Source organism: Tachypleus tridentatus, unplaced genomic scaffold, assembly GCF_004210375.1.
Source record: "Tachypleus tridentatus isolate NWPU-2018 unplaced genomic scaffold, ASM421037v1 Hic_cluster_2, whole genome shotgun sequence".
NCBI classification, from domain to species: Eukaryota; Metazoa; Arthropoda; class Merostomata; order Xiphosura; family Limulidae; genus Tachypleus; species Tachypleus tridentatus.
In genome coordinates, this window is record NW_027467782.1 from 29,401,731 (window position 1) to 29,426,643 (window position 24,913).

General features: G+C 33.5%; 2 long non-coding RNA genes across 3 annotated transcripts; one reads left to right on the forward strand and one right to left on the reverse strand.

The window, feature by feature from the left end:
• Positions 1 to 11,119: 11,119 nt before the first annotated feature.
• On the reverse strand, positions 11,120 to 12,937 carry LOC143242533 (uncharacterized). The gene is made up of 2 exons (XR_013022874.1): positions 12,732 to 12,937; positions 11,120 to 11,623 (listed from the first exon to the last, which is right to left on the reverse strand). It is a non-coding gene; the product is annotated as an uncharacterized LOC143242533 (long non-coding RNA).
• LOC143242532 (uncharacterized) lies at positions 12,934 to 15,415 on the forward strand. Of its 2 annotated transcripts, none has more exons than XR_013022872.1 (3): positions 12,934 to 13,518; positions 14,369 to 14,650; positions 15,121 to 15,415. It is a non-coding gene; the product is annotated as an uncharacterized LOC143242532 (long non-coding RNA). The 2 variants fall into 2 exon arrangements; XR_013022873.1 differs by having other exon boundaries at positions 13,223 to 14,104.
• Positions 15,416 to 24,913: the final 9,498 nt, after the last annotated feature.

The window sequence follows — 24,913 nt, forward strand, 5'->3', positions numbered from 1 at the left end:
GATAATTTGTAATTGGTTGATTTACAACCCTGTGATGCTAAGTCATTGGTCAAAGATTAGCACATTTTATCAATCAACTGTCAGTGTAAAGATGGCTATGAAGAATGTTTATAAAGAATGCACCATCTGATGGTACACCATGATTTTATTACTTACACTTAGTGTTTGGTAGCTTGAATATCTTGTCAAAATCTGGGTATCACAGTTAATCTGAAAATGTCTGAAGGTTATTGATGGTGCTATTATTTTTATAGTCTGTTACTATTTGTTAAAAGTAGTGCTCATCAACAATGCTAAAATTTAGAGGAGGAAAAATTTAAATCAAATTATATGCTATAAAAATATTTACCCAAAACAATACTATTTCTTCATTAAAATACATAAATAAAATAACACACATATAATAGAAACTTGCAAATTGATTATATATTTACTATAGTGTAATTTTAAAGACTTTGTTGTTGTTTTTTTTCCAATTATGAACTAATAAATGCTCCATGGTATGAACTTCACCTTAGCAAATGGGAGCTACTGCTACACCTGTATTACAGTGTTGTCATTTCTACAATAATTGGTCCAGTAATTAGGTCACTCAGTTTGCAACTGAGAGTTGAGGTGCCATTTCTCATCCTTCAACATGCTCACTCTTACAACCATGGAACATTATATGCAACACTTAATCCCACTACTCATTTGTAAACAGTAGCTAAAGAGTTGGTAGTGTCGACAAACTACATTCTCTCTAGTCTATTACTTAAAAATTATGGACGATTATTACAAGTGGCCTTGTGTGGCTTTGTATGAAATTTCAAACTAAACTAACTAAAAGAACACAATGTATCATCTTAAACAGAAAACATGCAGACAATAGTAATAACACAGTATGCAATATGAACCATTTAACCTTTACAGGTAGTTACATATTTCTAGAATATTTCACTACCAAAGTTAATTTCTACAGCAACAATAAATGAATAACATTAGTAATGCTATTACTAGTACAAACAGCAGTGCTGTCAGAAGGGGTATTAAGGCCGTGTTTTCTATTTGCAGAACCATGTCGGCTGTAATGCGCTATTATAATTAAATACACCTTATAATTAGTATGCTTGCTGCTGACACTGTCAATGACAGTTCTAATACTAAATACTAGAAATATAACCTTGGTATATTGAAAACATTACGTTAGGCTAATCGCTGTTTAACTTGTACTTCGAGTTTAATGAACTTATTTTCTTATAGGAATTATCTTTCTCAGCTTTTCATGATGACGAGAAATCCACCTGAAGTGAAAATGTATTCTTAAGATGGCTGGTATGGATAGTAAAACTTTAATTAAAATACAGTTCTGTACTTTTAAGTTTCAGCTTTTTTCCTCTTACGTCTTTGAATCTATTTAATTCATCTCACATAATTAAATAATAAGATAAATAACTTTTACTTTCTTACCTTTACACAGTATCAAAATATGTGTATCCATTGTAGCATTTGTAGTTGTACAGAACGTTAGGTTTGCTTCCAGGAAATTTATATTAGATTTAATCAGTTCTGCTACGAGTAGATATATCTTAGAGCTTCATAACAAACAAGAGCAAAAGTATCGTTATTTGCAACACAGCACACTTTTGTTTTTGAAATGTAATTTTTTCTAAAATTTATAATAAATCAAGTCCTACTAACTCACTGCATGTATATTAACATTCTAATACCAACTTCTAACAGTAACACTGTAATTCGCGCCATTTGTATACTTCGCCATCTGTCCTTTAAAAACCGACACACTCGAAAAGAAAAAAAATTGACAAAACAATGCTTCAGCTGAAACACTCGCTTGATTGTTTTGTTTGGGACTGTATTTTTGCTGACATTTTGAAGTAAAAATAACCTTGTTTGTTTTGTTGTTAAATACAAAGATACACAATGCATCATCTGCCCACCTTGGGTATCGAAACCTGATTTTTAACAGAAAAAGCACTCAGACACTCACCGCTTAGCTTGTGGGTGAAAATAGCTCTCGTGTTCCTTCCATAATTCGACTTTTATTTCAGACGAATCAGCAAGAGAGCAGAGAGAGAAACAGACACGTACTTCACAACTTCGTATCTATCTTACTCCAGTAAGTGGACCCATACTGTTTGCTTTAAGTGAAATCTGTGAGTCAGAAAATGCAACAGAGAAGTAAGTAAAGTGAAATTTTGATGCTGTTGCTAGATTATTAGCGTTTTAACATTATCAGTCATATGTCACCCATAACCCGTTGTGGGTTCTCTAATTTTATATTAACTAAGTCCTCCGCTTTTCTATACCTTTGCAAAACTTCCGGTTTATCTGCCAATTAGAATTTCTTAAGCTTTCGCATTTACCCTTGATTTTTTATTTATGGCTAAACATGAATAGTCTATTTACGTTTTAGAAAACCTTGATTCAAAAAATCACGTTTGAGGTCAATAAATCCAGATAATGTTTCAAAAAGTTATAACGAATATAACACAGTGTAAAGGTCTTAAATGCTCGCTGTGTAATCTCCTAATGTTGATATTAAATTAGAATGCATTTCACTTCACATTCAAAAGACTGTTTTCATATATTAATATATCCATCATTTTATGAAAAACAATTCTGTCAAATGGAAAATTCCTAGATTAAAAATGACTTTGGGTAAGTTTTATGTTAAAATTTCTTAATTGTAATTGATTTTCTTTACAAAATGTTTTCCAGGTATTCTGTATAAGAAATTCTCACTTACTTACAAGCCTCCCCCCGTGGCACAGAGGCATGTCTGCGGACTTATAACGTTACAATCCGGATTTCAATACCTGTGGTGGGTAGAGTATAAGTAGCCCGTTGTGTAGCTTTGTGTTTAATTACAATCAAACAAAAATCACTTACACTTTATTGTTTAATATTTTTATAGGTTTGAAGTCCATATGTCCTGATGGTTTTTCAAAACAATTACACTGTGTAACATAAATTTTGTTCCTGGATAATGAGTGTTATTTTTTAATTGCTTATGTTGTAAAAGTATAGAAAATGGTCATTATTCCATTCAAACTTTGCTTTTGTGACCTGGATAATGAAATTTAGAAATTAACCTATTTCCTATGAAAAAACAGGCAAATTTGCACGTGTTCATTTACACAATGCCTGAATAAAATAACATATGAATCAAGATTTCCATGTATTTATACTAAAGTTATACAAAAATGTTTAGAAGTGAGTAGTTTTTTCGAGATTTGCAACTGTAATGTAAATCACTTTCACGTAACAGCCTCCAAATATAGTCTTCCATCATGTTTTCGTTATACGCTTCTTAGTAGTGGCGTTCAAAGTCCAGTATATCTTGGTGGAAGCGCTCGCCTTCCTCCTCTAAAGATGCTCCCATGTTCTTCTTAAATTTATCACGGTGAGCGTTAAGGATATGGACTTTCAGGGGCATCCTGCAGCCCATTTTACCGTAGTTCTTCACCAGAGTCTCAACCAGTTCTACATGAGTTTGAACCTTGTGATTGCCCAAGAAACCTTGAATCACTGCGACAAATCTGCTCCAAGCTTTATTTTCTTCCTACTGGGCTTCTTGAGGAATTCTGCGCACTCGAGGATCTTTATTTGTGGTCCAACGAAAACACCAGCTTTGACCTTTGCCTAAAACAGCTTAGGGAAGAAGTCTCGAAGGTACTTGAAGGCTGCAGATTCCTTATCAGGAGCTATGACAATTTGTTTCATCAGATCCAATTTTATGTGCAATGGTGGAAAGAGATCGATTATTATTCCCGTTATGGAGCAGCACAGCTTTTAGGCTTCTACAACATTCTAGAAAGTTCTTGAATATTCTTGTAAGTTCGTGAAAATTCTCTATCAGTTACTCAGCGCTGAATCTACCTGGAATGTTCTGGAAAATGGATAAATTGGAAAATTTCATTACCCAAGCCATAAAAACAAAGTTTGAAGAGAAAAATAGGTCTTTTTCATCTACTTTAGGCATAAGCGATTGGGAAATAACGCTTTCTTCTCAGAAACAAGAAAAAGTAAAAGTTACAGGCAATGAGAATAATGAACAAATTTTTCTTGGTGATTTTCAATCGCAAAGAATTCGTCCAACCACATTTCAGTTTAATAGTTATATTAAATTAGATGAGGCTGTGTGTTTTCTCGCAGCTAATTTTTTACGTAACTGGACGCAGATTGTGAGCAATACATGAAAAGTGTAGCTTGCTTGCGCACAGAATGAACAATGAGCCTTGGTTATATGTTAAACTCACGCATAAAGAAATAAGAATAATGAAGAAAAATCGAGAAAAAAAATTCTTGTAATTCTAAAATAGAGATCCATTACGAGCAAGTATTTTTATTTTTATATTCGTCCCGGCGGCAGTTTCTGTGCAGTACAGAAAATTGATATACTTATACAAAATCGTCTGGTATTTGTAACCAATTTCTGTGGTAAGTTCCACTTTATCACTGCTTTACACACGTTTTGACAGAGAAAGTGTCCATCATGATAATATTAATTGTTTCTTCTTGAGTGTGAAAATCAAAATACAAAAACTCAAATACATTACCAATTGCACGATATTAGGAAAACAAAAACGTGCTGAAGTACATTCAGTGGTCTAGTGTATTTTTACAGAAAACATTATTGCAATAAATATGTTCTTCTACTTTTTTACGTTGGGAAGAATACTTCAGAAGAAGGGAATGCGCTTACAAACACTTTCAGGAGGTCAGTGAAATCTCTAAAGGAAAACATTTCAGAAACATGATGAGCTGTTATTTTTATTACCACACGAAAGTAGGCGCTATTTGAATATTTATAATGTTTCTGTCAAACAAGCAACAACAACAAAAGAATCGTTGATTATCTTCAAAGTTCTCTTCTCTCTTCAAAACATAACACAATAGTTACACTGTCACAATCAATGATTTACCCTATTCTGGGATATCGAGTTACGTGGCAGTTGTGGGTTATGACAAAGCAAACAACCCGGACACTGGTGAAACACGTCTGTGAGGAAAGTCTTAGCGGCAAGCAACTTTAAAAGAAAAAGAAACTGAGAAGGACACATTAAATATCTTTCTGTACAAATCTGAGAAACAGGTGCTGGGTATTTTCGTAAAATAAAAAAATTATACATCTGACGATGATAGAGTTGAGGATATTCTGCTCCATCCATTCACAAACCTTTCAGAAGAATGTAAGTTTGCAGTCAGAACCGAAACGATACAAGTAATAGAGGGAGTTGTTAAGCAAAGCAAAACAAACACACACATACACACAAAATAGATTCCATTCTACATGACACAGTCACTTCCACAACAGAAACACTGCTTCATTCATGCAGGTAGAATACTACGACTATTTATCACAATAATTTATATAAACTTCATCTCTTCATTCTCCTGTTTCTGGACCTGCAACACTACTCATTCCAGTATTGGGTTTATATTAGATGTGGAATAGAACTTTTGAAAGTTAAGCCCTTCCTGGAGGCTCAGCAGTAAGTCTGAGCGTTTATAACACTAAAAATTGTGTTTTTGAAACAGTTCATTATGTAATTATCTGCATAATAGCAAACAAAAACTGCGATAAAGAAAGAGAAGTTATTAAATTAATCTAAAAAACAATAAAGTAAACTCGACAGTATCTGAGTAACACAAATATTTCATAAAAATGTAATTCCAGTAATAATTATTATTCAGCCTCCAGTACTTTCGATATAGTAAATTCTGCACTACAGCATTTAATATTACGGCGCCCGGCCTGGCCAAGCGTGTTAAGGCGTGCGACTCGTAATCTGAGGGTCGCGTGTTCGTATCCCCGTCGTGAAAACAACGGCCCTTTCGGCCGTGGGGGCTATTCGTTGGTAAAAGAGTAGCCCAAGAGTTGGTGGTGGGTGGTGATGACTAGCTGCCTTCCCTGTAGTCTTACACTGCTAAAGTGGGGACGGCTAGCGCAGATAGCCCTCGAGTAGCTTTGTGCGAAATTCAAAACAAACTTAATATTACGAGAAATTTTTTAAATTATATTAATTTGGGAAACAATTAGTTTACTCATTTATTTAATTAGTTTTTAGGAAAAGTTTGCTTCCTTATTATAAGATGTTTAATTTTTCTTTTAGAAAATTTGATAAAATATAAATTATCTTGCTTTCGAAAGTTATAATGAAATATGTAATTATATTTCGAAATAACTGTTCGTATAGTAATAATATTTTCTAATTGTATCCATAGAGAAAACTTACTTCAGAAGTTTATTTATTCAAAATGACTTATCTTAACGTCAAGACCAATCGTTTTTCTGCCCAACTTGAACAGCACAAGTTTATGTTCCAAACAGTTAACCTTCCTTAAGAAAAATGGTGTATCCCTTCGAAGCTTAGTGACGTCATTCGTAAGTAACCGTACAATGAAGTTTTCCTTCATTTTGTCGAATACTATTGTGTAGCATATTATAATAACCTATATTTTTAATGATGTAATATTTTGTTAGCTGAAGGGCAAATTTAATTCTAATTTGATATCAAATTTATGTTCTAGCATATTAAAAAGGTAATTATAAATATGAGGTAATGTTGAAGAGTTGAGAAAGTTAAAAGATAGTGTTTGTTTGTTTTTGAAGTTCGCGCAAAGCTACACGAGGACTATCTGCGATTGCCGTCCCTAATTTAGCAGTATAAGATTAGAGGAAAGGCAGCTAGTTGTCATCACTACCAACCGTCAACTCTTGTTTTACTCTTACCAACGAATAGTGTGATTGGTCGTCACATTATAACGTCCCCACGACTGAAAGGGCGAGCATGTTTGGTATGACGGGAATTCGAACCCGCGACCTTCAGACTACGAGTCAAGTACCTTAACCGCCGGGCATGAAAAGATAGATATGATGATAGAAGTTTATTTCTAGTTAGAAACTGAATGAATGGGTTAACTATTTAACTATTTAGTTAACTCTTCCTTTCCTATTATCTAATTTACCTGTCTCAGTCTCATGATCTAGGGTGTACTTGACAGTTCTAGGAGAACATTTCAATTCTGAAGCAATTTGCTATAGAGTCCAATCAGCACAACGTAAAGTTTTTGTACGAACTCTCTGCTCTAGTGACAATTCTCTAAGCTTTTTGGGCAATGAAAATAAAACTTAATATAATGTGTTAAACACTCTCTGTATGAAGGTTTATTTGTGAAGTTTTATGAAATTTATTTCTAACATACACCGGTACCATATGTTAGTTCCTTACTAACTTCTTTCTATACAGTTAACACACTGCATTGGGCACCATGACAGTTATTTCAGATCTTAAATTTAATCACTATGTTCATTCAAGCAAAACCCTTATGATATGTCCTTGGTACAAGTTTATGGAAATTCCAAAGAATGACAAGTATTCTCATACTGATTCATCGGTTGTCAACAGTAAAGTATTACCATGTTGTTTTAGGTATAAAATATTTGAGTTTTCTTACGTGGTGACATGGAAGAATTAGCCCCACAAAATGGAAAGAATGACAAAATATTTTCTTGTCTTAATACTTTTGTGTTTGTGTTTTCTTATAGCAAAGCTACATCGGACTATCTGTTGAGTCCATCGAGGGGAATCGAACCCCTGATTTTAGCATTGTAAATTCGTAGACTTTCCACTGTAACAGCGGGAGACAACACTTTTGTTCAGTACTGTAATTGAATACTTGTTACATATGATTTTGGTTTGGTTTGTTTTAAATTTCACGCAAAGCTACTCGAGGGCTATCTGCACTAGCCATCCCTAATTTAGCAGTGCAAAAATAGAGGAAAAGCAGCTAGTCACCACCAACCACCGCCAACTGTTGGGCTACTCTTTTATTAACGAATAGTGTGATTGGTCGTCACATTATAACGTCCCCGCGACTGAAAGGGCGAGATGTTTGGTGTGATGGGAATTCGAACCCGCGACCTTCAGACTACGAGTCAAGTACCTTAACCGCCGGGCATGAAAAGATAGTTATGATGATAGAAGTTTATTTCTAGTTAGAAAGTGAATGAATGGGTTAACTATTACAAGTATATTGATTTAATTTTACATAATTTTTAGAAATATTAATTGCTGGAAGATGAACGTAGGTCTACCACACTTTGTTATAGTAATAGTATATAGTCTAACTTAGAAGTATTTCAAAATTAGAGTTGAAAGGTATGACTTCTTGTGAAGCCCAAGAGTTGGCAGCGGGTGGTGATGACTAGCTGCCTTCCCTCTAGTCTTACTCTGCTAAGTTAAGGACGGCTAACGCAGATATCCCTCGTGAAATTCAAAACAAATAATGCTTGTGAAGTATAATGAAAATAAAACTTATAATTTCTATATTTAACACGTTTTATAGTTTAGTAACAATTATTTACAAACGTTGACGTCTTGCTGAGCTGGCTTTTTTTAATCATGTTGATAAAGTGTACAGAGCAGATAACACTAAGTATAGGAAATATACAAAAAGCACAAGTAGTCGTTCAAGAATATCAAACTTCGTAGATGATGAGAATTTCGTAACATGTCAGAAATTCGAGGGGGCGTTAGGATTATTTTAAATTGTTTGCTCGATAAAACTGTACCCAGTTTAAAATCGTTATCTAGGTTTGGAGAAATTGTTTAATATAATCGCTCTTCTGGTCTTTGAGCCTGAAATGTGAATAATCGGGTTTCGATACCCTTGGCTAACAAATAACCTACTGTGCAGTTTTGTGTTTAAAAATAAGAAGGAAACAAATTAAGATAATCTGAAATTAACTGTCAACTTAGTCTTCGAAATCTGCACTAAATTGTTGTTGTATAAGTTGCCAACATAATTACGAATATTTAGAATTACGTTGTTTTCATTTAGCATAAATTATAATTTTAACCAGGAGCCTTTGTAATCATATTTTTAGGAAATAAATTTTCAGTTACTTCTAAAATTGCATTAAACAAATAACAACAACCAGTGTAAATAAACAAATAATAATGAGTTGTAATCAACATATGACACAAGAAGTTCATTTGACTGTTTTGAGAAAAAAATCAAAGAGAAAAACAACATTGTGTGGTAGCTCGCTTTTTGTAAGAAAATTTAAATAAAGATTATGCTGTTGCTGGAACATTGTGAAGGTAACAGGAAGAAACACTGCTTTTTAAGATTATATTTCCAGAAGTTTGTCTGTCTAGAGAACAGTTAAAGCTGTTTTTTCTTTGATTGTAACTTTTATTTTCATACAGCTATTATCAGTGCAGGAAATCCCTATTTTTCAATATGTTCCATTTAAAGGGCACAAAATTCAGAAAACTGTCAGGAAAAGTGGGAGAACGAATAAAGAGCTTCTTGGGCTCTTAAGCGTGCCCTAAACTCTGGCCTCAGTATGCACGACTTTGATGTGTATTCCCTCACTTTACTTGGTCAAATGAACCTTGCCCCCACTTTTAATTTGCCTTTACTCCTCTGAGAATGTTATTTATCAAAACCTATCAGCGTAGAAATAAAAATTTTAAACATTTAACAAATTCCTCACTTAAAATTCGGCCAATTTATAAAATGAAGTTTACATTGACAAATTATTTACGAAAGAGCTGTAAAATTATATTTCATGACGGGTATTAGTTTGAAGATGGCCTGAGAAAGTCGAAACGTTGTTCTCTGCTTTACTTGTGTTAATACTAATACCAGCCATCTTGACATATATTTTTTACTTCAAGTGGGTTTGTCGTCATCACGAAAAGGTGTAAATATTTTACATTGTGTAAAATTCCAAAATGAAAAAAAAATGTATTTAAATATGTATTGAATATGTTTTAACGTGTATATAAAAGTTCATCTCTTATGTTTATCGGTTTTAAGTGCTATCATATTCCTTAAAACATTCAACAAGATGAATAAACCTCTTAGGATAGCGTTTTCCAGACAGTGGCGAGGGCGGGCCGGCCTTTTGGCGGAAAATAAAAAAATAACGGAGGAAGAAAAATACTTCATTACAGAATATTTAAAATCAAGAAATACCAAAGACTGTATGGAATTGATGGTAAACAATTATAAAAAACACAGCACACTATACTTATCACAGTTTATTAACTGTACAATTGATCAATGGATGTATAATGTCTTAAATTCACAGTCTTATATATCAATATCAAAGGTGCACTTGCTTCCAAGAAACATGAAATTGAAGAAATTAGTCATAGTCAAACCAATTACATGTCATGTTGACCTGAAATAGTTTTATCTTTGACCCAATCTCTAAGAAAAAATATTTATTGCGGCGCCACCTTCCTCGAATGTAGTGTTGACCCGAAATATTTTATCTTTGACCCAATCTCTAACAGGTAATCTGTATTACCGCACCACCTTTTTGGAATGTAGTGTTGACCTGAGACAGGTTTATCTTTGACCCAATTTCTGATAGAAAATCTTTATTGTGGCGCCACTTTCTTGAATGTAATGTTGTCCACATTAACTCCCTCATAAAATACTCTGATTCTTATATTAGATTTCGCGATCGTGCCAAATGGTCAAGATGCGGTTAGATTTTTGAGATAGAAATGTTTCTGAAGTTTGTCAAAAAACAAACCAAAAACGAATTATAGAAATAGCCGACTTTTCCCAGTGTTGTCAAAAAAACATACACCTAAATTTCTTTAAGCTTTCGTAAGTAAACAGAAGATAAACATCTTCTGTGAAATAAAATGCGCATGTCCGAGGTTGTGTCGTGCGTGTGCAACCACTGTTATTGATATTAAAACTCTCTTCTGAGCTATCGTGGTTTCTCGGTAGACAATCAATTCACTTTTTCGGTTTCGATCATTTTCTTCTTGACGAATAACTTTCTCCTGTACGTAACTAAACATCCTTTCTTGTCCTTTAGGAGCAGGAACTGTGAATAACGTCATCCGTGACCGAAGCAATTTTCAATATAATTTCACATTCTAAATATTGCTATTTTAAACAGTAGCGTGAGACGTGTGAAACACACATGTTGCACATAAACCATTAAAGATATTTATCGGATTTCCGGTGTCAAAACGTACTCTACCGTCTTGTATAAGAATAAAGAAAACTGTGCCAGTGTATGAGATTGATGATTTAAGTTTTATCGTATAAATAACACAAATGACATCAGAAAACAAAGTTTTGATATACATGCAATTTATTTACAATTTAATGCAATATAAATGTAAACAAAACACACCGTATCTAAAGAAGAATTCTCTTCCAACATTTGTCTTTACTTAAGTACATTTTTACTCTTATGTGGCTCGCTCGTTCTCTCTGGGCAGGACGTGATTTAGCACTTAGCGTGTTGGATTGTGGATTCGTGGTTCGCATCCCATTGCAGAAACAAATCGCGCAAGCACTTTGTGGTTTTCAGTATACCGTAAGAGTGATGGTCAAATGATGTAATCATAATAGTCCAAGAGTTGGTAGTCAAGTGATTTGATTATAATAGTCTGAAAGCAGATGGTCAAATGATGTAATCATAATAGTCTAAAAGCTGGCGCCCTTGTGATTTGATTATAATAGTCTAAAAGCTGACGGTCAAGTGACGTAATTATAATAGTCCGAGAGTTGACGGTGGGTGTTATTGAGCAGCTTCCTTCCCTCTAGTGTATCAGTTGAAATCTAGGGGCGGTTGCTGTTACGTAAATATTCGAAACAAATAAACTAGTGTTTATTTACTTTAAAATTTTCATTCACCCTAACTAGTGATTCAAATTATTATTAAAGGATTATGACAAGTACATACTTAAACACAAATCTGTTAAAAACTGAAGTTGTATCCAATACATCTAGGTGAATATTCACTATTTTTCAATGATGCACACATTTATAACAGTAAGTACTAATTCATAAACTGAAGTTTTCATTAACTTTAAAGAATTTTCCTTTGAGTTAATCAAATAACTTTAGTGTACTCTTTGTTACAATCATTTCAAGAATTTTTTTCTGTTGATAATTTGACAGCACACTTAAAAAAAACAACTGACAACCAACGTATATTGACACTGATAAAAACAATATAGATGACAAATTTTGAACTAAAGAAAGGAAGGTTAAGATAAATTTCCTCTGAACAAAATTTAGTTCAAGATCTTTATTAAAAACATAGCTTCTTTTCACTAAATCTACTTAACAATGATTTAAAAGTGATGACCAGTGTAAAATTAAAAACTTTAATTCCTGATTTATCATTATTTTAAAACACTGGAACTTAATATTGTGGAGACACTAAAACAGTTCAAAGAGTAAACATTATCTTGTTTGTTTGTTTAGTTATTTTGTAAAAAGCTACACCATGGGTGTCAAAACCTGATTTTTACCAGCATAAGTCCAGAGACATACCATTATATCACTGGGGGGCTAACATTTCTTATGTAAATGTATGCTGAAATTTGATATTAATGCTAATCATAGAACAGTTGAGATACTTAATTTTATTATTGCTAACAGGTAAAAAATCACTCGAAATATTCACCTCGACAGGAAAAGAATGCTTTAGGTATGTGATCTTAATACTGTCAACAGGTAAAGAACACTTCAGATACTCAGTTATAGGCTGGTGCTACACAGAACATTTGTTATTATAAAAACAATGTATTCAAATTAACAACTAAAATAAAAGGAAATACTGGAGCCAGTTATAAAAAGTTCATAAGGCATACTTCTGATACAATCTTACTTCTTCTTACATAATAGCTTTCCTCTATTTGTGCTGCTTTATATATACAAATATTTTCACTCACCACTAGTATTGAGGGTCCAAATTCACTTGTTTCCCAAGGGTATTACTGTGTTGTAGCATGCAAATGAGCACGTGACAACTCTCCACCAATAGGAGTGTGACACACCCTACTAGTGTAGCTGACTTTCTCTTTACTGAAATTAACATGATTCAGCACTCACTTATGCACATGTATAAAGTTTTTGCTTCTTCCTGTGATTCATACTTCACTTTTTTATCATAACATTTTCTGTTAACTTTACTTAGTTTGTGGAGGGCTTTTGATAATTTTTCCTTTCCTTATTATGAGTTTGCAAGTTCATGTGATTGTTACTTCACCTAGTATAGATTCAAAGGATTTTATTCCTATTAATGCTATGTTGGCATTAAAACTAAAGGTTCTTTCTCTAAAGTGCTGCTGTTATAAATATTTTATTTAGTGTCAGCAATTGTCCAGAGGGGATGTTTTAGCATGAATAACTGGATTATCTCTGACTTTTTTACTTAAAAAATTATTCTCATCTACTCACTTCTGAGATATTAATTTTGAGGAAATATTTTTTTGTCTTGTGTATGATATGTCATTTTCAAATTGTTGCCACGGAAGTTTCCATTTCAGCTGTATTGTGAGATAGGAGTATACTAATTAAACAACTTTAGAAGCCTCTTCAATGTGGTATTGTTATACAGTTAGCTTTGTTGATAGAATTTCAGTTAGAAAAATAACAATTTTGTATAAACCATTACTGATGTTCCTGTGATGCCCGTCTTTCATAATGCATATCTTCATCTGACAGTGATTACTATTGGTATGTATTTGACTCAAAAGGTAGTACAGTAGTGAAATGATATCAATCCTGTGCTGAGACAGCTCTTGGAAACCAGCAATAAACTCCAGTTTTACTAGCACAAGCAAATAAAAGTAGTGATACATTCCACCTGAAAATGATGCCAGTTTGGCACAGTTTAACCTTTTAGCTAATAATTTGTACCCATTGTGCAGTTTGATATGCTTGATAGACTGAAACAATAAAAATAATGTGTCTTTATCAAGGACTTGACAACCATGAGATGAAAGCAAAATGTCACTGAGCCTACAGCTCCTTTGTATTGAATCTTTTGAATCTACCACACATTGAATCATATTGTATTATCTACAACTATATATGAGTGAGGTTAATAAGGTTTAATAAATGAAATAATGTGTTGCCATAAGTTAGCAACCATTATATCAGTTTTCAGTCATGTTTTCTAACTGTCTTATGTAAAGTAACCTTCATCCCTCTTATTCTTGAAGGACAAATTTGAAAATGGTTTTCTCAGTTTAAAATGTTTAGTTATAGAGTAAAATGTAGAGGTGTATATGCATATACGAACATGACATGCAGAAGTTAGGTAAAGCACATTTCTTGACAGCTCATTTATTAAGTGGTTGAAATACTACTTTATTTCTTTAATATTACCATCTGTAAAAAATGATATCAGAACATATTCTAAGTCAAACTGAAAAATGTATATATATATATAGACATGCATACTAAAATGTATATTATAAATGATAGTTTAATTTGAAATTTGGTCTTAAAATGACTTAAAATAAGGAAAACATTTTGTTACTTTAAGAAGTGAGACAGCAATTATGCCACCTTTTAATTTTAGGATGAAAAAATGATAACTTCTGTGATAAGCTCATCTCTGACATTCTCTGGCTATGAATATTTGGGAAACACTGTTTGGCTTGTTATTACTCCTCTCACTGATCGCTGCTACCGTACCCTCTTTGGGACATTGCATCTTCATTTGGGGGGTGCTCCTGAAGGACCAGCCAGGCACTGGGAAGACTGAAACCACAAAGGACTTGGCCAAAGCTGTTGCAAAGCAGTGTGTTGTTTTAATTGTTCAGATGGCCTGGACTATATTGCTTTAGGAAAGTTTTTCAAGGTAATGTATCCTCTGCTCCTCATGAAATAAACAATTTCTCACTGTAACAAATATCGTTTCTACTGTATGGTAATGAGGTTAAAGATATCCACTAAAGTCACAATACAAAAATACAAGTGAAGTATTAATACTAAATGAATTGTCAGCAATACACTAGTTATGCTTTTTAAAAATGTTTGTATTAGAATCTAGTACGTACCACTTTTTGAACAGTTTGTATTTTCAGTTTACAGTTGATTGTAAATAATTTGTAATTTATTATGATCTTTAATTCATTAATATATGTATATATTGTCTTTTATAAGAAATGACATTCACAAATGTAAGGTGTTGCAATATCATCAGTAACAATTTGCTTAATTTAAGATGTGATGAAAGCAAAATTGATGGCTAACTTATATCAGAAGTTTTCTATAGATATTAATAATTTTATAGAATAATTTGAACAGAGCTTAATGTTTTATTCCAAGGGTCTTGCTTCCTGTGGTGCCTGGTCCTGTTTTGATTTAGAAGTTCTATCTGTAGTAGCTCAGCAGATCTTAACTATCCAACGAGGAATTCTTACAAAAGTTGTAACTCTTCTATTTGAAGGAACAGAAATTAAATTAAATCCAACATGTTCTGTATTTATCACCATGAATGAATGTATGACTAACAACTCATGTTCTCGTTTAATAACTTTCTTTATCCATATAACAGTTTCACTTAACTGCTGTTTAAGAATGTCTAAACAGATTTGAAACCAATAAAAATATTTAATATACTTTACAATCATGTTTCCAAGTCATTGGTATGTGCTTCGTATAGTATGTTCCATTCTTTTTTCAGTTTAGTTTTACTAACTTTTTTATTATAATGTCTGTAATATATTTAATGTATAATGTATATAAGTTATGTTGTATAAAATTGTTAACTTAAATAGTATTCCGCAAACTATATTTGCCGTATATAAGCCGGTCTGAAAAGTAACACGCATTCAGCAATAGACATTACATACATATAGTGTGGTTGTAATACTATTATGATAAACACTTCTACTTGTTGAGAATCTCTGTGGAACTATACAGAAAATGTAACGGTTAACAATGTAATAGGTCTAACACTAATGTCTCATGTTAAGTGTAAATGTATGTTCTAAGGTTTGTCGGGTTTCATTTTATTCACTTTTTATGATTATACTACATTATTAGCTTGATATCTTGTGTAGAAATAACCTAGATCTTATGGCATATTGTCGACATTAGGGCTGTTAATAAGTAAAAAATCCTATTCTGAATTAGCTGTACTAATCCCGAGATTTATTATCTAATTCTGATCACCATTGGTTTATTAGATCAGAAGTTAATGAATATAATGAACTGTTTGTCTTTTAACAGTTTTGATGAATCAGTTTAGTTTCAAAAAACAAATATTCTGTAATTCATATAAAATCACATCTAATAATGATTTCTGACTATAGATGGTGGTAAAGATTTAATAGCGAACTTTTATTTATCAGACGGTCACTGCTTTCATTTGTTGAAATGAAAATAGGTCGTTAGATGTCACAGTATCTCGTAAAAAATTGTATCATGAAAGAAAGCTTCTTCAGTCGCCAGTCACACATCATATCCCATAAACGTATTTTGAGGATTGGCAAACTAAGTTTTAAAACTGATCTGTTAATGTCACGTGAGTGTGTGTCCCATTAACATCACTGCATATGGGGTTTTGAATACTGTTCCTAATATGTTTTCCAATGGCACATAGATCTCATAATTTAAATTACATACAAGTTATTTGAATTTTAAATACAAATTTTCTATAATTCACACACGTAGATATCGAAATTGATATTGTTTTTTTATTCTATCGTGTAGAAATTGTTTACAAATTTTGTAGATAACAAACTCTTAGTTAGATTTATTTATTATTTCCCTCATCATAATGACATTTTTTATTATTATGTTCCTGAAGAAAAATATAAACAAATTGAAAAAAAGAGAAGAACATTGATAACAAGTGAATATATATCATCACTCATCTAGAATTTTTGGGGAAAAACTCGACTTTTATTTTCAAAACACATGTTGGAGTTGGACTTTTGTGTGTGAACTTGGTATCAGGCTAACTGTTTGTAGCCCTTGTTTCTTTATCCAATGCTCATTACAAGCTTTTCCAGCCTGTTCACACGAAAACTCTGTATAACTTGAATGTCAACTGTACGAGAATTTCGAAAGTACCGAAACACCAGTGGTATCAGATACATATGTTATAAGGGTGCAGAACATCATTCATACTTCTTTTGGAATAATTACACTCATACTGTTCACAGATTGTAGCTACAAGCATTAGTATTAATTAATATAGCAGTATTGTTGTAATAACTAATGAATGTTTCATAAAAGAAAATGTGAAAGGTAAAGTAATATTTCCTAACCACGCAGTAGTAGACAAGGCTACTAATTGTGAAACATTAGATGCAGTAGCACAGCATCATGTGAGAAATAGTAAACACCAGACACGACAGAGTAAAATAAATTATGATTTATTTCTTAGGAAATGTGAAAGAAAACATAAAGAAAGCGTAATAACATTACCAGAAGAATATTTGTAGGAGATGTGACCCTGGTCGTGAAAATCAAGTTTGTCACATAATAGTGTTAAATTAAAATAAACCTATAGCAGAAAACCTCATAAAATGCCAGAGATAGACAAGTGTGAAACATATGTTTGAACAAGCAGAACAGAGGGCAGTATCAGTTATTATGTATCCCCGGTTGCATAAGGTCCTTAGAAGAACGGAAAATTAAATTTTGGGGAAGAATTTAAAAAAGTGATTGATTGTTGTAACAGTTGAAGACATTTATCTGTTACGTAATATACAGGAAACTAAAGAAATGTCAGTTATTGATAAAAGAAATAGAATATCTAAGACATATGATAATGAAAACAGTATTAAACCTGAACTAAAAAGTTAGATATTCCTGCTTTCCTGGGATATATATGATTTTGTAGTAGGTTTACACCACATTTTGAGTTGTTGGCAAACCTCTAACTGAGCTAACTAAGAAAGAAAGAGAAGTTATTTGGGCAGATAAAAGACAAAAAGCTTTCGTGAAATTAGGACACGCTGCATTAAAATCACTCATTTTAAGTTATTCATTTTTTAGTTACTCAGGCGTTAGTAAATAAATTATCTTAAACATATATATTTCAGGTTATGCTATAAATGCAGTGTTGCCATAATTAAATGAAAACAAAAAAGAACATCCTTTAGCTTATTACAGTAGACATTTACGAAAAGCTGAAGTAAATTACTCGGTCTCAGAACAAGAATGTTTAGCCGTAGTATATTGAATGAAAAACTTTTGTTGTTATCTGTATGGTAGGAAATTTACTATCATCACATGTCATGTACCATTAAGATGACTAATAACATTAATGAACTTTTCCTCTATGTTAGCCATGTTGATCATTAGTACTCCAAGATTATGATTTTGAAATAATTCATATAACAGGCAGAGAACATTCTAATGTGAATGCTCCATGTAACATAAGTGTAGAGTCGCTGAAACTGATGAGAATAGTCTATCAACAAAATTAGAACCGAAAATGAGGATGAATTAGAAGTAATTAAAATCATGTGATTAGTGAACAAAATAAAGATGAGTAAATAAATAACTTGTGTGTCTGATAAAAAAGCGAATACGATTGTTAAAGTATTTTAAAATAACATTGCAGCTAGATACGTTGTACTCCAGTATTTAATGCCGGATATAGAAAGTAACTTTGTTTCCAAGTTAATAAAAGATATTTCTCATTTGTTAATTGCCAAAAAAAAAAAAAAAATAACTAAAACAACTGCTTTTCATCCAACTCCAACCGTATTAGTAGAAAGATTCAACAGAACTTTGTTGGATACGATGTCTCAATACTGTGAGAAAGATCAGAATACTTGGACAGAGCTTTTTCATTTATTACGTATGTGCTGAAAATGAGTCTACTTTCGAAAGTCCGTTCTTTCAACTACATGGTAGAGATGTACTGCTGCCTAAGAAAGATATAATGACTTCTAAAGTATTTACTATGCAGTGATTACAAGACTGAGTTTTAACAGAGAATGCAGTTCGCTTTTCAGTTAACTGTTAAACATTTAACAAAATCTGCTGAACTTAGAGAGAAACAAGGAAACAGGTTTGTTTGTTTTGATTTTCGCGTAAAGCTTCTCGAAAGCTATCTGCGCTATTCGTCCCTAATTTAACAGTGTAGGACTAAAGGGAATGCAACTAGTCATCATCCCCCACCGCCAAGTCTTGGACTACTCTTTCATCAATGACTAGTGAGATTGACGGTCACATTATAACGCTCCCACGGCCGAAAAAAGAGAGCATCTTTAGTGCGACAGGGATTAGAACCATCGACCCTTACGTTACGAGTCGAATTCTTAACCCACCTGGCCATGCTGGGCTCTTTCTGGATATTATCTGATTGTGCGTGCACTTTGATACTTTTTTTCTTTTAGTATTATTTGTTGGTCGTTATTGCAGCAAAAGGTCATGTAAATGATCCAAATATATTCTGTTACATTTGTCGTAAGTTTGTTGTGAGGAATCAATGACAAAATATCACAAGATTTCTCAAAAACATGCAAGGCTGCAATACTCGGAATAAAAAAAGAAATTTCTTATCCAATCTTCATTTTGTAATAAGATCTGATGTAGCTGTATCTACTTCACCAGAGACTCTTGATACAGTGTTATCTGATTCTGAATCTGATGTCAATAGAAATAATAATAATGAGTGTTTTCAACTTGAAGCATCTGATGAACCACAGCTTTTCATACAAGATGAATTTATTAATTTCGTGATAGATTTGAGCCTTTTAAAAGATTCTCCAGGAATTATGGGTTATAGGGTTCTGGCTTAGAGCTTAATTTCTGTAGGGACATCACATTACTGGTACAGAAATAATGAGAAACAGTTATACTGTTTTCGCATGAAGGTTTCCTGGTTTATTGCACTAATATTGCAAAATTAATACCAACACTAGAAGCTGCAGTATATGAGCAGAGTGAATTGTGATTGTTTACTGATTGCTCCAAAAGAAGTCTGAAAGGTGTTCTACACAATAGTAACTTATATGTATCTGTTCCTATTGCTCATTTGGCTCATACGAAAATCTTGAAATTCTTCTTAATAAGGTCAACTACACATACCATCACTGACTATTTTGTGGATACTTAAAAGTTCTTTCTATTTTGTAAGATTGGCAATCAAGTTATACAGAGTTTTTATATTTTATGAAAGCTTTCAGGAAAGTTTAAGCTAACATAACGTAATCCAAACTAATCTGAATTCATGTTTTTTGTTGAATGGGACAGGAACATAGTCTTCAACATTGAAAAAAGAAACAATGGACATGCATTGTCCTGGTTGATAAATAAAAGATAGACCAGAATACGTAGTTTTAATTATAAAATACGAGTATTTCACAAATCAAGATGAATGAGTATTCATATTTGTTTCTCAATGTTTTTATCTTTACTTCAGTTTATTTATATTTCTCTTGAAAAACATAATAATAAAAAGTTATAAACGCAATAATAATTGGATCTAAGTAAGAGTTTGTTTTTTCCTTTTTTTCAGACAATATCGACGTCATAGAAAGAAATGAATATTTATTTTAAAGTCTGCGTATCTGAATTATTAAAAAATCAAAATAACTTGTATCTAATTTAAATTATCAGGTGTATGTTATGTTGCATAAACTCTTTGGAACAGTATTAAAAACTCCATATGTTGTGATATTATTGAGCCACACACTCACGTGATATCAACAGATCAATTTTAATTATTAATTAGCCAATTTTCAAAGTAAATTTATGGATCATGAAGTATGGTTGGCTACAGTCGAATCTTTATTTCACATTACAGTTTTTATTAGACACGAAGACATCCATCTTACTATTTTTATTTTAACAAATCAAATCAGTGGCCGTATGATTAATGAAAAGTCGCTATTAATCTCCCTGAGGGACACCAGCTTGTGGAGTAAAGTATTCAGAAAAAGTTACTTTAACATTTACTCTACATTTTCTATTTTTCAAAAAGTTAGATAACCAGCGAATAATTCCTCGCGGTAGTTCCATTTCATTCATTCGGAACCTTAGACCATCGTGCCAAACAGTGTCGAATGCTTCCTCGATATCAAGGAAGCAAGCGACTGTACATTCTTTTTTATTGAAGCTATCTATTATTGTTTCGGTTAATCGGATAAGGTGGTCTGTCGTTTGTTTAAATTTCCTGAATCCATTTTGTTCTTTTGGTAATTTTGATGTTATCTCCAAGAATGTGGAGAGTCTATTACTGATTATTCTTTCAAGAATGACCAGCCTACACAGCTGGTCAGGCTGATTGGTCGGTTGCTATCAGGTTTATTCGCTGGCTTTTCTTCCTTATGGAACATTAATATATTTGCAAGTTTTAGGCCTGGCATGGCCAAGCGCGTAAGGCGTGCGACTCGTAATCCGAGGGTCGCGGGTTCGCGCCCGCGTCGCGCTAAACATACTCGCCCTCCCAGCCGTGGGGTGTATAATGTTACGGTCAATCCCACTATTCGTTGGTAAAAGAGTAGCCCAAGAGTTGGCGGTGGGTGGTGATGACTAGCTGCCTTCCCTCTAGTCTTACACTGCTAAATTAGGGACGGCTAGCACAGATAGCCCTCGAGTAGCTTTGTGCGAAATTCCAAAAACAAACAAAACATTTGCAAGCTTCCAAGAAACTGGGATGTATCCTGAGGATAGAGATAAGTTAAAAGTGAATTTAGGTGGTCAAACAATTTCGGAGTGCCCTTTTAGAAGGACAGCTTGCATTTAATCTTCATCTGGTGCTTTGTTTTTGTGTTTTTATTGCTTCAAGTAATTCTTGAAGGGACATTTCATTTGTTAGTAACGTGCGTGCCTAGCGCGTTAAGGCGTGCACTTCGTAATCTGAGGGTCGCGGGTTCGTGCCCGCGTCGCGCTAAACATGCTCGCCCTCCCAGCCGTGGGGGCGTATAATGTGACGGTCAATCCCACTATTCGTTGGTAAAAGAGTAGCCCAAGAGTTGGCGGTGGGTGGTGATGACTAGCTGCCTTCCCTCTAGTCTTACACTGCTAAATTAGGGACGGCTAGCACAGATAGCCCTCGAGTAGCTTTGTGCGAAATTCCAAAAACAAACAAAACATTTGCAAGCTTCCAAGAAACTGGGATGTATCCTGAGGATAGAGATAAGTTAAAAAGTGAATTTAGGTGGTCAAACAATTTCGGAGTGCCCTTTTAGAAGGACAGCTTGCATTTAATCTTCATCTGGTGCTTTGTTTTTTGTGTTTTTATTGCTTCAAGTAATTCTTGAAGGGATATTTCATTTGTTAGTAACGTGCTTGCCTAGCGCGTTAAGGCGTGCACTTCGTAATCTGAGGGTCGCGGGTTCGCGCCCGAGTCGCGCCAAACAAGCTCGCCCTCCCAGCCGTGGGGCGTTATAATGTGACGGTCAATCCCACTATTCGTTGGTAAAAGAGTAGCCCAAGAGTTGGCGGTGGGTGGTGATGACTAGCTGCCTTCCCTCTGGTCTTACACTGCTAAATTAGGGACGGCTAGCACAGATAGCCCTCGAATAGCTTTGTGCGAAATTCCAAAAACAAACAAACAAACAAGTAGCATGCTTGCATAATCTGTGTCGGAACTTATATTTGTATCAGTTATGTTTATTGGAAAAATTAGTACAAATTGATGTTTATTGTTTAATATGTAATTGGTGACTTTATTGTAGAAATATGTATTCATATCTGGATCAGTGTGGTTTTAAAAACATTTTGGAGTTGATCTTTGAAAGCTTCGGCTATTTCTTTATTTGTGTGTGCTATAGTATTATTATGTTCAAGTGGAGGTTATTTCTTTGTGTCTGATTCAAAATTACCCGAAATTCAAAACGGAGTTCGAAAGTACCATCATACTTCAGACCACCTGATTCGACTTACAGAATCAATTACTGACACTTTTAATAAAAATGAATGCACTGTAGTTTGCTTTCTCGATATTGAGAAAGCTTTTGACACAGTGTGGCATAATGGTTTATGACATAGGTTACAGGAAATGGCTTTACCCCAGCTGGCTGTCCAACTTTCTGAACAACCCAAAGTGCAAAGTAAATGTGAATAGAGCTCACTCAGGGTCCTTTTCACCCGAAGCAGGAGTTCCGCAGGGAGGGGTTGTTAGCCCTATATTATTTATCATGTATGTGAGTAATATGCCTCTGTCGGACCTAAATTTAGGTTTTGCATCACAGTTTGCTGACGATGTAGCAGTCTGGAAAAGTGCCCCCACTCTTTCAATTGCAGCAACGAACCTACAACCAGTTCTAAATAACATCGAAGAATACTGCCAGAAATACAGAATTGAAATCAATATTCCGAAAACGCAAGTGATATTATTCAGTAGACTCAATAAACTGAAAAAAAAATTCACCAAAGCTCTGCTTAAATGAGTCACTTTTACTGACCGCTACTTCTGCTAATTTTTTTATTTTATTGTTATTACTAGTAGTAGTAGCATTTTCCATATGGAAAAAGTAACATAAAAATAAAGAAAAGAAATAATACAAAAAATGTATATTAAAATGAAAATAAAAAAATAAACTTTCTTGTGTGTCCAAGCATGGACTGTGCCCTGAAACGGGCCAGATGCTATCAACATTCGGAAGAGAGTAAGAGGACTACTGTACCTGACCCTCCTGGGTATTTAACATCAATACCCAAATACCCACTCAGAGAGATCGAACTCTCTTCAGCAAAGATGGCTGCTTCGAGCAACAACTGGCGCAATGCTTCATCATTTCTGCCAAGTTTCTCGTTTAAATTGCTGCATCTCCTCACTTCTGATCGACTTCCCGCCTCTTACAATAGTTTTCTTAAGAATGAATACTAATGAAGCAGAACTTAGAATCTAATTTGACGTTCAAAAAATGCGTAAATTTGGACATCTACTTTGAATATATCTGTAAAAGTTATTTATTTTCTGTGTATGCACGAAAACAATAATATTTCTATTAACACGAAAGTGTGCCGTTTAAGCAAACCACAGTAATAATAAGTTAGCAAAGAACGATTTTAAACAAAATGAAGTCATTTGTTCTAAGGTAACATACTACATGTTTCGACAGAACATTAATGTGTCTGAACAAGTCAAACCAATGTGATGTCGAAAATCTAGTATGTTCTCTCAGAATAAATCGCGTCTTTATGCTTAGAAATACTTGTTTTCTTAATCGTTATTTATATAAGAATAATGTGATGCTTCCTCACCCACGTAAAAGACATAGCCGTAAATATAATTTCTTCCACGTTCAACTTAATTTGTCCTTTCAGCACTTAACACGTAACTTTTAAAGTATTACACTTCAAATGTAAAGAGGTTTTCACAGAATCATTTGTCTCTCATCACATAGCTCAATTCATGAGACTGGTATTCAACGAAAAACGTATTGGGTGATGACAAATATAAGACTGGAAAGTTACTTTTTATACACCTTTCTTTTCTAGCCGTAACAGAATGAAATCAAAATTGGTGGTCAAACTTCTAGCTACACTTGTAACATTGACAATAAATAATTCTAAAGAAAATATTCATTCATCAATTAGCCTGGCTACGTTGTTTGTTCAGTTTAGGACATAAAGGTATAGCTACCAGTTTGGTCTGCAATTTTATTTCATTCCTTTAAGTCACACATTTAATTCTTCTTTTCGCCGCACATCACTTTCACATTTAATTTGATTAGACTTTTATCAATACACGTTAACAAATCCCATCAAATAAGAAATGAATAAGATCACAACCATATTATTCAAAACAGAACTTTACGTATCTTTGTTTCTTCTCAAAACATGGTCAATAGCTTATTTATAGTAACAACATGGAATATAGACTAACAGATACTTGTCATTAACCCTCTGAAATCGGCAGAGCTCTTTGAAACATCATCATCTGTGCTAAATACTTAATATAACATCTCTTGATGCTAAATTCAATCAAAGTTTTTCACGTTATATCTCATTAATTTCTTAACACATTGCCTTATAATTTGGTGTTGGAAGTAAAATTCCAATAAATATAATCACATGATAGTTTGGGTTACCAGGGTCTGAAGACAGAAAATAGAAAAACGTTAAACTATTACTCCTGTTAACTCTCCAGTCGGATCGTCACCTTGTCGTGGTGAGAGGGCATGCGCGTGCAAGTAATCCT